Genomic DNA, 6,861 nt, shown 5'->3' on the forward strand with positions numbered 1-6,861 from the left:
ACATCTTGGATTTAGCAGGAAACATGACGGGTGAGCGTAGAACCATAATTACCTGGATGGAGTGTAAAAGGTAGGCATGTGTAATGATAGAGCTTAGCATTTTTTTGGGGTGCCATTTTTTCATCATTCCTGCTACATCATGCATGACACATACACACATACTCAGTGCCTCATCTTGCTTCTGACAGCTGACAGAGAATTTATATTAGTATATGTGAGTGTTAATAGTTTGCTGTGAGGTAAAGTGACTGTAGTTGACAGAACTCAGTTGCATGAAACTAACCTTCAGGGGACAATTATTGTCATCGCACATCCCATACAAAACCATAGATGCATAAAGAGAACTGGATACAAGAAGAGTACTGGGAAGCCAATTTGACATAGTGGCCAAACCATGTACTGTAAATTCCGGACTACAGAGCGCACCTGATTAAAAGCCACATGCTCTAATTTTAGGAAGAAAATCAATGTTGTACTTGTACAAGCCGCACTGGATTTTAAGCCGCAGGTGTCCCACGTTGTAATATGAGATATTAGCTAGGGTTGGTCCGGCCATGCCTGACAGCCATCGGCGATTGCACGCAAACCAGCGTGCTGCGTGGACTTTATTACATCTGTTGCACTGCTGTTACCACAATTATGAAATGCTAAGTTTCTACAGTCTGTGACTGTGACCCTCATAAAAGTAATATTTTACAAATCTGCATTATATAAACTAACGAAATTCATTAAAGTAAGTCATTTGGCGACTTCTAAGTCATTAAACTAAGTCTGACTTTTACTGGAGTAATCTACCTCATTCGCACCTGTCATTATAGCCTACATCTTGTATTGGAAAACTTTCAATTAAAACTTACCTACTGCCTACTGAGCGAACTCTCCCGTTCTCTCCTATGAACGAGTCAGACAACAACGTGAATCAAACATGGAGCAAAGTGAAAAACGTACGTAACAACGATTTTTTAACTTTTAATTTAATCCGCATGGTAACATAAACACAACATAAAAATGTTTTTGGTGCCACGGGAAAAAAAATGAACATGCATTAGCTGCACCATAGTAGAAGCCGCAGTGTTCAAAGTGTGGGGAAAAAGTAGCGGCTTATAGTCTTGAATTTACGGTAATTACAATTTCACGTCGCTATAGAGCCCAAAAAGATTTTTCCCCATTGACTTACATTGTGAATGAGATGCCTGTAAATTAGCAGGTACATTTTTCTGAGCCTCAAAACCCTTGTAAAATGACTCGTTTCATTACCAGAATTTGATTGATTCAGTATGATCACATTTCAAAAGTCTAAAAGAGCCGCATGATTGCTATCTCTTAAAATCTTTATCTTAAATCAATAAAAAAAATGAATGAATAAACCAGCGTCTCATACACCTTATTTAAAACCTTATTTGTTGCTTTTTAGAATTGTGGCTTATATACATGATGTCTTCCGAGCCTCTGTATTGTGATATGATAGATTATATCAAACTAATTTCTTGGCACACAGTAATAGTATCTTATCCATACGATATCAGCATCTATCTGGTGCCTGTTATTATTGAAGCAATTATTAACCTTCTATGGAGAGGTGGAGAGGGATAAATGTGGATGCTTTTATGGATTTGTGTCCTTGCCCTTCTAACATCCTGTGCACGTTCATGGTTAAAAGGTAGCACATATAGCATACAGCACACTGTCTGTCTTTAATATTGATGAACTTTGACTCCTGAAAGTGTGAAGCGATCAGCCGTGAGGGAATATTACTAGCACACTTAACCCTGAGACCTCTGACCTGTCTCACCTGGCCTTTGATGGTTTATTCATTCAGAGTAATTTGGTAACTGTCAGAGAGAGATGGACAGAAAGGCAGATTTAATAGAGAAATGGACAAGTGGCCTTAACAGACACGTCAACAAGCAGACAAGACATGCATACAGTAATATAATGTAAACTTAACCCTCCTGTTGTCCTCGAGTCAAGGGAGGAAGGGAGGAAGGAAGGGAGGGAGGAGGAAGGAAGGAAAGGAGGGAGGAAGAAGGAAGGAAAGGAGGGAGGAAGGAAGGACGGAGGACAGAAGGAAGGAAGGGAGGAAGAAGGAAAGGAGGAAGGAAGGAAAGGAAGGCTGGACGGAGGAAAGAAGGGAGGAAGGAAGGAAGGAAGGAACAGTCAATTGATTTGGAAAATAGTTTTGGAAAATATGGAAGGTCTTCTGTAATTTCCTTGAGAAAAATGATATGGAAGTAGACGGCAGGATTTAATTATTTATTTATTTGTATTATTATTATTTTATTAATTTATTTAATTGTATTTATTATTATTTTCTTATTTTATTTATTTATTTTCTCACAGTTAATTGTATTTATTTGTATCTACTGTATTTCTGTTTGATTAACATTATTATTGCTATTATAATATGTGCTTTGTTCTGTATTGTTTCTGTAAAACTAACAAAATGTAATAAACAAATGTTTAAAAAAAAAAAAAAAGAAGGGATTATTTTAAGGCTAATTTCATTGACTGTATTTCAAATCCATCCCTGTGTGTGTGAAAGGGGACAAAAACACCTTTTAGATTGTTGAAAGAATAGCTTGACCTTTACTCAACATGATTGGCTAGATAATAAGGCTTCCGTCCTAAATGCCATAGCAATTATATGAACCATCCTTCCGTACTTTATACTATACCATGTCAGTGACAAATGATCAACAACTTGTTTGGACTGCTTCTTTTCTCTGTGAAACAAAAAGAGAAAACAAAAATGTGTTTTGAACCCTTTTCTCTTCCACACATCAAAGGATTTACTGATGTATTTATAACAAATATTCTATAAAATACACTGAATTGAATTATGGATGAGCAACCTAATGAGCAAATTAGTGAGTCAGTTACAGCTGCAGTGTTAGTCACCTCCTGAGAATAATTAGTTATTAAAAAAACGTTGCCTGTCAGAAAATGTAAAGCTGGTAAAAAAGAGGAGAAGAAGCGATATGATGTTAGAATATCTCTCTCCACTGAACGACAGCTTGGCTCGTTTGACAAGTCACACTGCAGGGCCTCTGACAGAAATATCAGACAGTTTGATAACAATCTGGACGTCCCAGGTGAGGTCAGGAGACAGGATGGAATTAAATGGGGGCGCCAACCCTGTCAAAGCATGGGCGTGACGAGGTTTCACACTGACCCTGCTGATTTCCGAGAAGCTCATCTGGGAAAGCAGGAACGCAGACCTGTCCGTTAAAACATGGAGTCTACAACTGCAGAGGGTGGTAGTGTCCCTTTCCTTTACTCCCACTTTATCCTGTCCTTAGCCAAATAACATGACCCAAAAACAGGTGCGCCAACTGGCATGGTGGGTCTGTTCTCTACCCACAGCCAGACATAACCACCCATACGCTACATGTGGTGTCACTTTATGTGTAGCTGTGATAGTCCATGCTTTCTGATTAGCAAACACACAGCAGTCAGCATATAAAGCATCTTTCCATAAGATGTTCCATGCCTTTGGGCTTTGTTTATTGTAAAATTGAATTCGGACTATCAGACATCAGCCCGATAATGACCTGACAGCCTGACCCAACAGACAAGAAACTGTGCTGGGTGCCAACATTTTCTTTCTTGCCTAACTTCTAACCCAGTTATATGACTTTCTCCGAAAGGCCTGAAAATAAGATGAAAAGAAAAGTGTGTCACCATCTGGTATTCGAGGAGTAGATAATTGCATGTCAATTACAATTACATTAATGTTGCTAGGCCAGCGAGCAGAGGTGGGAGTAACTCGTTGCTCTCTGATGGTCTGCTTCGTCTTAGTAGATCTCCAGGTTTATACGCATTGTACTAGAAATCACCCAATAAAATTAAAACAACAGAACACAACATAACTAATAATTTTATGATGTCCTTCCAAGTTATCTGTCTCAAATTTCCAATTCAACCAAGTCTCAAGTTCTCAAATTTACAACTCGAGTCTGACTGACTTAAGTCATAAACGCAGTTATGAGTGACGTTGTGCTGCTGCTCGGAAGTCAATAGTTTCCAATCTAGGCAGCGCCAGCTTGAAAATTTCAGGTGCATGCTGGGAAAAATAAAAACACAGATTCTACTTATATGGGCATGAGGCGGAGGTTGAGGTTGCGAGGGCTGGATCTCAAGGATATTGTGCAATCAACCTGTCAATCAGGACGTAGCCACGCCCTAATGCATACCCTGCTTTATCGTCAAATATAAAATCAGGGAGGCCAAAATGTCACAAATGAACATCATACTGCATTAAAGAAGGCTTTAAACTAGCGATTGAGGCCATAAACACATTTTGAAAATGTTTACTGAGGTTAGAAATCAAGTGAGAAGTTGGTGAATTCTCCATTGACTCGTATTGAGACGGAAGTCCTTTTGACACCAAAACGGTCGCCCCCTGGTGGCCTTTTGCTAGAATGCAGTTCTAAGTTACTTCCGTGTTGGCCTCATTTCAGAGGACCGGAACTACCCGCCTGGTTATAACCTGGGTCACGTGGCCACGCAGTAGCACAGGTTTCACAAAATACATTTATTGAAGTGAAAAAAACAGAAAAGTAGCCAAATTAAAGTGCTTGAAGTCAAAGTATGAAGTGTGGATATCAGTAGTGTTCGGGCTGGATAACGGATGTGTGAATATGTGTGTGTGAGGGTGTTGTAATGTGCAGAAAACAAGATAACAAGATAACTACAACTGAAGCTGCATGTCCAGAAATCAAACCAAACCAAATCTAGGATGGTGCCTGTGGGGACTAGCAGAAGGGAGACAGTCAGCAGAGAGGTCTGAGTTCTCACATAGACTTTCTAAGAATGAGAAAGAAGAGTCACAAATAAGCCTCAGGGCACTGGGCCCAGGTGCCTGGAAGTTACTGCAATCAGCCACAGCTCTTCACCTGCAATGGAGAGAGAAAATAGCCACACCCACACATGAACCCACAGGGGCATCACATGCTGAATCTCAGTTGAGCTCACAGGGATTCAGGTAAGGCCTCCATCTTTTCTTGTTGTTGCTGGCCAAAGGCATACTGTATGTAATCATTATATAGCCCACGAGAATCATTATTTATTCTGGTGATGGTCTTTATTTTTTCATGGTGTTTTTCTTCCCAGAGTCACATTGCTCTTTTTCAGTGGGATAAGAACTCCATATAGGTGTGTAGGTTAAGGGAATACAATGCGCTGTTTTAGATTCCCCCTTAAGTAAAATCCAATGTAAACCTGTTGATTAGGCACATGCATCAGAAGCTTAATGACTTCTCTCTGTAGTGGATAAATCAACCTGTGAATTAAATATTTAATTCAGTGATTCAAAGTTACAACAGCACTGTGCTACCACATCACTTTGTGGTTGATAAATGGACTTTTTAAAATCAGGTTACTCACCTAATTATGCATACTCCCTGAGCACCTAAAAAGCATTAAACACTTGTGCTTGACCTGCTCATGGGAATACAGAGACGTGACGAGAGAAAAAAATACGTTTATGGACATGTACTTTTGTTTCACACTGACTTTGTAGTGGTGTGTACAGCAGAGAAATAAGCTGACAATGAAGTGACCATGAAGTTCACAAAGTATCACAAAGGATGGACTTTTATGAAACCCCTGGTTACCCAAACCATGACAACAAAGGTCTACGAACCTAAACCCACATTTTCCCTAACTGTGTTGTGCTTAAATCAAATCTTAACCACAGCCCTGTTAGGTTTTATTTTTTTAAAGAGTGATGTCATGCTGCTGGGAGGGATGAAGGAAATGAGGAAGGAAGGAAGGAAGGAAGGAAGGAAGGAAAGGAGTAAGTAGGAAGGAAGGAAAAAGGAGGGAGGGAGGAAGGAAGAAAGAAAGAAAAAGTATGGAAGGAGGAGGGAGCAAAGAAAGACGGAAGGAGGAGAAAAACGAAGGAAAAAATTAAAGAAAGAGGAAGGAAGGAAGGAACAGTCAAAAAGAGATGGGGTCAGTTTGACCCAGGAGGACGACAGGAGGGTTAAAAAAAAGCTGAAAATGTGAATTCTGACTGTTACATTATATCAGATGGACTAGTTTCTCACTTGAAATGATGATGATGATGATGATGATGATGATGATGATGATGATGATAGGGTTAGGGTCAGATCATAGCAGGACAGCATTATTGTCTGTGCTCAAAACTACAGTGTGGTGTGGTGTGTCTAAAACTGTCTGCCTTACTGCACTCACAGGCAGATGATAGCATGTCCTCGTCTATCTGACTAATTATAGTGGCTTGATTGCAATTATACCAGCGGATACATCTATAAATATAGCCAGTAAATCCGGTGGTAAACAGCATACAGGCACCGCGATAGAGCATTCTCAACCAAAGCAATGCTGATTAATGATCTGATTGTGGTGCACAGGGTTGACATTAATAGGTTCAAAGTATAAGAAGTCATAGCCTAGCATTAATCTGACTGATATGAAACCACGGAAACCACAACTCACAAATCAGCCGCAGCGATATCTCTATACTTGGGTTTTTTTCACATCAATAAAACATGTGCTTTGTTTTGTTGTCAAGTATTTGATTGCTGAAATCATCAATCACAACAAAGTCTTCAAGGTTGAAGCAACTTCATGTGAACATCAGCAGTCAAAGTTTTCAGTCAGTCAAAGCAGTGACTGTACATTTGACATATGTATGTCTATCAAGGTAAATTTAATAAAAAAGGGTCCTAGACATTTGAATTGTACAATACAATTTGGAGGCAATCGGTGCCAAAAAACAAATAGATGATCTTGGGGGAAAAAAACAAAAGTCATTATGTTGAAACCAGGGTTATTATAGTTAATCAAAACTAAATAACTACGACTAAAATTAAAACTAGCAATGAAAAAATAATT

Source organism: Scomber japonicus, chromosome 6 (genome assembly GCF_027409825.1).
Source record: "Scomber japonicus isolate fScoJap1 chromosome 6, fScoJap1.pri, whole genome shotgun sequence".
Taxonomy (NCBI): domain Eukaryota; kingdom Metazoa; phylum Chordata; class Actinopteri; order Scombriformes; family Scombridae; genus Scomber; species Scomber japonicus.